This window comes from Cnephaeus nilssonii (assembly GCF_951640355.1).
Source record: "Cnephaeus nilssonii genome assembly, chromosome: 24".
Classification (NCBI taxonomy): Eukaryota; Metazoa; Chordata; class Mammalia; order Chiroptera; family Vespertilionidae; genus Cnephaeus; species Cnephaeus nilssonii.
The window spans coordinates 2,166,828-2,175,982 of record NC_137095.1 but is presented as its reverse complement, the minus strand read 5'-3'; the positions used below and the strand labels follow the sequence as shown (position 1 = coordinate 2,175,982).

The following is a 9,155-nucleotide window of genomic DNA, read 5'->3' as shown; positions in this document are numbered from 1 at the left end:
CTCAGAATATTTAGTTTGTACATATTTCTAGAAAAGGAGGTGCAGAGAGAACCGTGGGTTTCTCCAGTGTGAACGTACAGGATGGTCCTAGAGGATGCTTAGCCCAGCTGAGTGGCAACTGGTGGGAGGTATGACGTAAGGATGGTGTTCAGATTATACCGGGATCCTGCTCCTGTACAACAGTGTTTGGTGCAGGTTTCAATGGCCACACCTCATTTATACTTTTCTTTTCCACACTTGACACTTTGCTGACTTGTCATTTCATCAGTGGCTTCCTAGCATTGTCTACCTTCGCCTTTGTGTCCTTTTTATATCACCTATTCCTCTGCACAACTCTTTCTGCAGTATACTACAACATGGACCTATGCATATGTTATAAGGAGCACATACATGCTTAAATACCCCTCAAACACCAGCTACTTGTTTATTGAATTTTACTTGGAATGAGATGTAACCAACACACAGCTTGCCATGTCACCAGCAGAGAAGATCTACTGAATGCTTTCGCAGCAGAATGAGCTGGACAGTACGCTTCTCTTCCATGTGGTGCTTGCCATGTTTTTGCTCTATTTCTGTTGAAGTCTCTCTTGTTTTGTGATCTTCAGTGGTCAAGAACTTCACAGTTGCATCTTATTAGTTCATCTGTCAGGTGTTTTATTTTCAGCCAATTGCATGAGACCAATGTATTAGGTGCAACACAGTTTTATATTGGGACTTCCTTCTGTCACCACAGTCACCATTCATTTCCGCATCATTCCTCTGTTTTCAGGTCCTTGGCATAAAATGGATGATGGAGAGGCCTATACTGAGCACAGTGTATCTGTAGGAGATTCTCAGGTCAGGGCTTCAAAATCAGCTGCAGCCACCCACAGGACCCATCTTTGTAAGCCGTGCTTCTCGGTGTTAAAAGGTATTTTGCACCTGACTGAGTTACAAGTGGCATACTTTGAGAAGAGTGTGTTCTTAAGTGATGCATGTGTGAGAGATTTGTGTTTCAGTGCAAACCCTCTCCAGCAGCAGAAGGGTGCCTGTGGAGAGAAGCCCTGGAAAGAATATATGGAGAGTGCTTCGCTTGTGACAACTTGCTTGTTCTACTTCTCTGGGATGCCTGGAGCTCGTACTGAGGTTGAGGTAGACTCCCCAGTCATCTCAGGGCTTCTCCAGCACCAGGCAACTGTGAACACTGAGGAGCCACACAGTAACAATGAGAGTTCACAGGAACGTCTCCGTGGAAAAAGACATCACCAGTGGGGTGAATGTGAAACAGCTGCCAGCCAGAAACAGAAAGTTGCTTATCAGAAAGGTCTCTGTTCCAGAGATATGATTAATGAGTCTAATAAATGTGGTAATTTGTTCAGACAAATCTTTAACCACCTACAACATGGGAGAGTTCACACTGTAGAAAAGCCCTGTGAGTGTACTGATTGTGGGAAGGTCTTCAGTGAAAGCCCTGCTCTCATTAAACACAACAGAGTTCACATTAGAAAACAGTGTTATACATGTACTTATTGTGGGAAGCCCTTCAGTCAAAGGTCTGACTTCACTAGACACCATAGAGTTCACACTGGAGAAAAGCCATATGAGTGTAATGAATGTTGGAAGCATTTCAGTGAAAGGGCTTCCCTCAATATACACCACAGAGTTCACACTGGAGAAAAGCCATATGAGTGTAGTGAATGTGGGAAGCATTTCAGTCGAAGGTCTCACCTCACTAAACACCACAGAGTTCACACTGGAGAAAAGCCATATGAATGTAGTGAATGTGGGAAGAATTTCAGTGAAAGGTCTCACCTCACTAGACACCACAGAGTTCACACTGGAGAAAAGCCATTTGTGTGTAGTGAATGTGGGAATCATTTCAGTGAAAGGGCTGACCTAACTAGACATCACAGAGTTCACACTGGAGAAAAGTCTTATGAATGTAGTGAATGTGGGAAGCATTTCAGTCAAAGGTCTCACCTCACTAATCACCACAGAGTTCACACTGGAGAAAAGCCATATGAGTGTAGTGAATGTGGGAAGCATTTCAGTCAAAGGTCTCACCTCACTAAACACCACAGAGTTCACACTGGAAAAAAGCCATAAATGTGCAGAGAATGGTTTATTTTTCTCACTTATTATAAGAACACTTAAGGGGCTCTATGAGACCCTTTCCATGAATGTAAACCCCTTTTATGGGAACATACACTCTGCTAGATTCCTCATAAATATGAGGTACAAGTGAGACTTGAAGGAGCTGCATTGTACTTGCTAACATGCCCAGACCTACCACCCAAATGAGGTCACTGTCTCTTTGTCGCTGAAGAGATTTCACCTCTAACACCTGACTACCTGAGGTGTGTGCATCGGTCACCACCCCTGGGTGCTCAGGGGAATGTATTCTATGTTATCACTTCTGCTGGAAGTAATTATGGTTCCTCCAAGCTCTTGGCAGTATCTTCATTCATTTCTCTGTGACGAGAAAATGGACCTGACCCAGGATTCATCCAGAGCACCCCTTCTCAGCTAAGAAGTGCCACCTGTCTCAGGGACATAGTGGTACTCACATTATGCTTTGATAATTTTTGGGGGATTCTTATTCACCAACCTGCAAACCCGTTGTTCTCCTGTGGTCTAGTTTAGAATCTTTTTAAAGGTATTTTTACATTTGTACCTTTAATTTTGGTTTAATCACTGCCAGAGATGATTTGCAAACACAAATGTGATCTTTCAGAATAAAGAGATGAATAGACACTGTGTTTATCCAAAAGTGTATGTGTTTTGAAAGGGAGAACATAATGTCCGGAAATCACTTTTTGTCCAATATTGGCTTATTACTTTTTGCGATCCATGGGCCTGAAAAGAAAGACCACGTGACTTTGTGCATTTAATTTTCAGCCTAGTGCCTCGAATATTGGTGAGGGCAAAGGTCAGTCTGAAGATGAGACCTTTGATCTGCTTCTGTTACCAATATGAATCATGTTCTCTGTTCACAGTATGTACTACATAAGCCTCAGCAATGTTTAGGGAACCTTCTCTCCATGTACTACAAAGGAGACATGTGCCAGGAAGTATGACATTTCATAGGCTTGTGTCATTTGTTGTAAGTCTCTGAGGTGGAACCACAATGAGGACAGAAACAGTGTTTCAATAGTGAGTGGGGAAGCCTGCAGTAAATTAGATGATAAGTGCCTCTTCTGAACATAAGGCCACAGATGTTCTGGGGCCTGTGGCTTGTGTGGCCTTTATGTACAGACATTCTCAGGACCTCCAAAACCGTTCCCTGTAGATGACGTCATTGGCAGAATAATCTAATGGTGTTGTGTATTCCCTGGCCCCTCCAGGGTATTCACATAATGTAGTTGCTCAACAGGCAAGAAGTCAAAGGTAGAGGAAGGATAACCCTGCAATCTGTCCCAGGATGTCTTTTGTATGTAGTCAGCATTCCTATTGAATTTGATGGCAATAGTTTTTTTTTTAGGATATACTTTTATGGTTTCATAGAAAGAGAGAGAGAAAGGGAGAGAGATCAATGAGAGAGAATCATTGATCAGCTGCCTCCTGCATGCCCAACTCTGGGGATCCAGCCCACAACCTGGGCATGTGCCCTGACCTGGAATCAAACCAGTGGTTTTCCGTTAATGTGATCATGCCCAGGAAAATGAGGCACAGTGGCCATGGAGAGTTTAAATTTTGTGTTCTTCTTTATTAATTATTGTATTATTTTCAGTAGCAACAACTTTCAACCTACTTAGCCACACACTGTATTTATCTCCAGTTCTTTTGTAATCTTTCTTCCTCCAAGCCCTCCATGCAGCCATTGATTTACCTTCCTGTACAATAGAGACGTTCATATTTTTCATAATTTTATTGGTACTAAAAGGTGTATTCTCTTTAAGAAACACTGGCTTCCTTCATGCTAAACAGATATTTTGAAATTCGACACTAATGTTTATGTAAATATTTATTTCCAGGAAATATTGTATTCTATTGGTAACCACTTTACTATTGAGCTGCCTGTGGTTTCAGTAATTTCTATGTTTGGGGTTTTATAAATAAAACAGTTGGGAATATTGTGTGGAGTTCTTTCTACAGGTGTATGTGTTACTTACCAAACTGTTCCAGTGTCAGTGTATGTGTTATATTTTAACATCTGGGGAACTATGATCTAAAATGGTCAATCAGCCGAAACCAGTTTGGCTCAATGGATAGAGCGTCGGTCTGCGGACTGAAAGGTCCCAGGTTCGATTCCAGGCAAGGGCATGTACATTGACTGTGGGCACATCACTGGTAGGGGGTGTGCAGGAGGCAGCTGGTCGATGATTCTCTCTCATCGATGTTTCTAGCTCTCTATCCCTCTCCCTTCCTCTCTGTAAAAAATTAATAAAAAAAAAAGTGAAAAAAGAATTTAAATAAATAAATAAATAAATAAATAAATAAATAAATAAAATGGTCAATCACTTTGCCTCCTGACCCACCCACAGTAATGAAAATTCCATTTTTCTGCAACCCCGCCAGCACATGTGAAGGTTAATTTTTTTAAATACCAGCCCTATCAGCGAGTATTGTTAACTTGCTTTTGTTTTCATTCCATTTCTGTTAAATTGTTTGATGGTGACCATTTCTTATGCATTTCTTTACATTGTCTTTATCTCCTTTGTTAAAATGTCTGCTCAGGATTTTTGTCTACTTTAAAGTTAATTTATTATCCTAACCAATAGGAGGATAGTGCAGCCTCTAAGACATATGTTTGAATTTCACTCATTCCTCAGTGACTCTAGTGACTTCTTTGCCATATGGAATTCTTGCTTTTGAATTCTAAAAACAGTATATTTTTTAATCAATTTTTACCCTATGTACTATTTATAGCCTACTTGTACCATACACTTAAAAGTTTATTTTATTTTTTTAAAATAAATCGTTATTGTTCAGATTATTACAATTGTTTCTCCTTTTTCCCCCCCATATCTCCCCATCACCCGGTTCCCTCCCCCCGGTTGTCCTTATCCATAGGTGTATGATTTTTGTCCAGTCTCTTCCCATACCCCCCATACAGACACCCCTTTCCCCCTGAGAATTATCAATCCACTCCCATTCTATGCCTCTGATTCTATTATGTTCACCAGTTTATTCTGTTCCTCAGATTTTTAATTCACTTGATTTTTAGAATCACTTGTTGATAGATATTTGTTGTTCATAATTTTTATCTTTTTTCTTTTTTTTCCTCATTTTAAAGAATACCTTTCAGCATTTCATATAATACTGGTTTGGTGGTGATGAACTCCTTAGCTTTTTCTTATCTGTGAAGCTCTTTATCTGCCGTTCAATTCTGAATAACTTTGCTGGGTAGAGTAGTCTTGGTTATAGGTTCTTGCTATTCATCACTTTGAATATTTCTTGCCATTCCCATCTGGCCTGCATAGTTTCTGTTGAGAAATCAGCTGACAGTCGTATGGGTGCTCCCTTGTAGGTAACTAACTGTTTTTCTCTTGCTGCTTGTAAGATTCTCTCTTTGTCTTTTGCCCTTGGCATTTTAATTATGATGTGTCTTGGTGTGTTCCTCTTTGGATTCCTCTTGTTTGGGGTTCTGTGCGCTTCCTGAACTTGTAAGTCTATTTCTTTCACAAGGTGGGGGAAGTTTTCTGTCATTATTTCTTCAAATAGGTTTTCAGTATCTTGCTCTCTCTCTTCTGGCACCCCAAAAATTCGTATATTGGTACGCTTAAAGCCATCCTGGAGGCTCCTTATGCCTTCCTCACACTTTTGGATTCTTCTTTCTTTCCGCCTCTCTGGTTGGGTGTTTCTTTCTTCCTCATATTCCAGATCTTTGGTTTGACTCTTCGGGTGTGGTGGTCTACTCTGTATATTCTTTATTTCAGACAGTGTATGCATAATTTCTGACTGGTCCTTTTTCCATTTTTTTGGTATTCTCATTAAGGTCCTTGAAGGTCTCTTCAAGTTTCTCAGCGGTTTTTAGAATATTCTTGAGCAACCTTATAAATATGGTTCTGAACACTGTGTTGTCCATTAGTTTGCTTTCATCTATCTCTCCTACTTGTGACATACTTAGATGTCTCCACATTTTGGCTGCCTCCCTGTGTTGATGGAGTGGCTTTGTGTGGTCGGTGACCTATAGGGGCCGGTAGCTCAGCTTCCCCAATCACCCTAGGTGGTCGCTCTTGGTACTCCCCTTTGTGGGCTGAGTGGAAAGTCTTGGTGTAGTTAAAAGCCCTGATTGCTGTTGGTACACTGGGAGGAATTGACCTCCGGTCCAATTGGTTGTGAGGGCCTGCTGTGTCTATAACGGAAGAATTGCTGTGCTGGAGACACAGTAGGGCTTTGGTGCTCACTGAGTCTGCCTCTTGAATGAGTCCCTTATGAGAGTGGTTGAAATCTGGTGTCGTCCACACCGACAGAAAAGTCACTCTCTGACCGATGGCCGAGAGTCCCGTAGGCATCTGGGTTCCCCACGTGTCCCCAGAAACTGGAGTTCAGAATGGTTGGGATTGTTGGTATCACTGGCGGGAATTGATCTCAAAGCCAGTTGGCTGTGAGGATCAGCAGTATCTCCACTGGGAGAGCTTCTGTGCTCAGCTTGGATGGGGCGGAGTCTCAGTGTGGCACAGACAAGCTTTGGTTTCCCATCTGCTCCTCCCTAAGAGGGGCGGTTACTCTGTGCCCTAATCAATGGCTGCGCGCCTCTGAGAGAAGGCAGCTTTCAAGCCTCTTCCGCTGCCAAACAGACCAGTTTCTCCCCGACTGCAGCTGGATTTCAATGCACTCAGGAAGTTTTGTTTTTCTCCCAAACGAGAAAGCTAGCCACGTAGCGTCTGCTGCCCTCCCTCTCTGTGTGCTGCGAGCAAGCCTGCCGTGTATTCAGCCTCCCGCCCTTTCTGCGCTCACGGATCTCTGCACCTCCACAGCTCCTGAGGATCAGCATCCCCTTCTCTTTTTTTCTGTAGTTGTAGGTTTTCCACTCTGCCAGCTTTCCAGTGGTTATGGACGGTGTGCGCTCTGTTTTCCAGTTGTAGTTTCAAAATTGTTGTGGTAGGCAACAGTTAGGTGTTTACCTTATGCTGCCATCTTGGTTTCTCTCCTTTCCATTTTAAGTTACACTTAAAAGTTTAATCTGCATTGTTAACATCCTCCACCAGTGTTCTTTAAGTCTAAGGATTTAATAATACAGTAAGTGAAGTCTAGGTTAGCAGTAGTTGACAATTTCATCACATTCAAACTGTCAAAATGATGGCATTGCACATGGACATAAGATATTTCATTAGTACATCATTATATTTTACTAGTGACCGTGTATATGAATGCGTGCACATTGAAATGAAATTAATCTGAAAGTGTGTGGTGAGGCAGGAGTTGGTGAGATCGGCCCCACACTCCCTAGTGCCAACCTCTCACAGTCCCTCCTTGGCCGGCGGCACCTGGGGCTTGAAGGGCATCTGTGTAATGGGTGGGGTCCCTCAGCCACTGGTTTGATTCCAGGGCAGGGCACATGCCTTCCAGAATCCCCTGGAGTGGTCATGCATGAGGTAGATAATTGCTGTTTCTCTCCTTCTCCCTTTCAAAACAAGTGCCGGGCCTGTGGAGATTGGGCTGAAACAGGCTCTCTGCCATCCCCCAAGGTGTCCTGAATTTCGAGAGGGCAGTTCTTGGGTGACACAACCCAGAATCAGGCTCCCTCCTCTCTAATTCTGGGGTGCGTTACCTGTGAACCACTGCTGTCAAGTAACCATAACTCACTGGGCAGCTCCTGTGTTGAGCATCTGAATCAGGCTGATCATTGCAGGTCATAGGTACCTGTGAGGGCATTGGGCGGTTGCTTAGCCTTTCATATAAATAGATTTTTAGCATACTTACACAGTAGCAATGAATGTGCTCAAGAACATTCATAATTAAACAGCTGAATTATTGGAAATGTAAGTTTTAAACATTTTTCAAAGTTTGATATATATGTAACTGATTTAAAACAAGCTTTAATATATATATAAAAGCTTGTTTTAAATCAGTTAAATGTATGTATGTATATATATATATATATATATATATATATATATATATATAGAGAGAGAGAGAGAGAGAGAGAGAGAGAGAGAGAGAGAGAGGCCCAGTGTATGAATTCGTGCATGCATCATCATCTTCTTCTCCTTCCCCTTCTTCATCATCCATGTCAGGAACCAAGTAGTACTGTAAAGGATTTGGCCAAATGTCATCTTTGATGACTTCCCCTAACTCATCTGCACCTGCATCAGAATGGTCAGTAAGCCAGGTACAGCAGCTCTCTGGTTCCTCATGCTGTCTCTTCCTTCTGGCTTTATTCTGTGTTTGACTTGAACGTTTCGTCAAATGCTTTCCAGATTTCCATTTGATGTCAGCGGACTTTGAAGATGGATCACCACTCTCATTCAGATGAAACTCTTTGGAGATAACTTTATTTTCAAAGTAAGGATTTTCATCCCAATAAAAATCTATTCTCTAACCTGATTTAATATCTTCAAATAGTCTCACTTCAACTCTTGTCAAATAATGCAGCGCCTCTTCATTCTCTTCCCCAAGAGGTGCAGACACTTGTGGATGGTTGACAAATGTTATTACCCCCAAATTTGGGACTTTGGCGGTCAATTCTGACCTCTTCTGAAAAAATGGTTGGCGGAGTTTGTTATATTTCTGTTCTACTTTCAAAATCTCCTCACTGTCTTGTTCATTGAGTTGTCTATTTCATTTTGTACTTCACCAATATGTTCAATCGCTTCTTGCTGTTCTTTTTCTCCATTCGGCATATCCAGAGGGGTAGGATTCTTCTCCTGCTTGGGGACTGGAGCCAGTTTTGGTTTCTTTGTTTGAGGTGAGAGCTAGGACTGGCGTTTGGGGGCCATGCTGTGAGGCAAGTCCAAGGATCTGATCAATGGGAAGTCCCCAGGCTCAAAGGCGTTGCTGAGCACTCATTTTTCAATTTTTAAAATGAATTTAGGATTTAACCAATAGGAGGGCAGTTCAGCATCTAAGACATCTCTATTCACTTCACCCATTCCTTAAGGACTCAATTGGTTTCTTTTCCATTTGGAACTGTACAGTATGTTTTGAATACTGGAAGGAAAATTGTTTTTCTCACATGTTATCTTATGCACAATTTAATGCCCACTTGCATGATACACTTTTAAGTTATA

The 9,155-nt window shown here is 41.9% G+C and overlaps 1 pseudogene across 1 annotated transcript; it reads right to left on the bottom strand.

Annotated features, from left to right (window-relative positions):
- Nucleotides 1-7,768: 7,768 nt before the first annotated feature.
- LOC307095054 (protein SET-like) lies at nt 7,769-8,864 on the bottom strand (annotated as a pseudogene). The gene is made up of 2 exons: nt 8,115-8,864; nt 7,769-7,788 (listed from the first exon to the last, which is right to left on the bottom strand). The product of its transcript is annotated as a protein SET-like (transcript).
- Between the last annotated feature and the right edge of the window lie 291 nt (nt 8,865-9,155).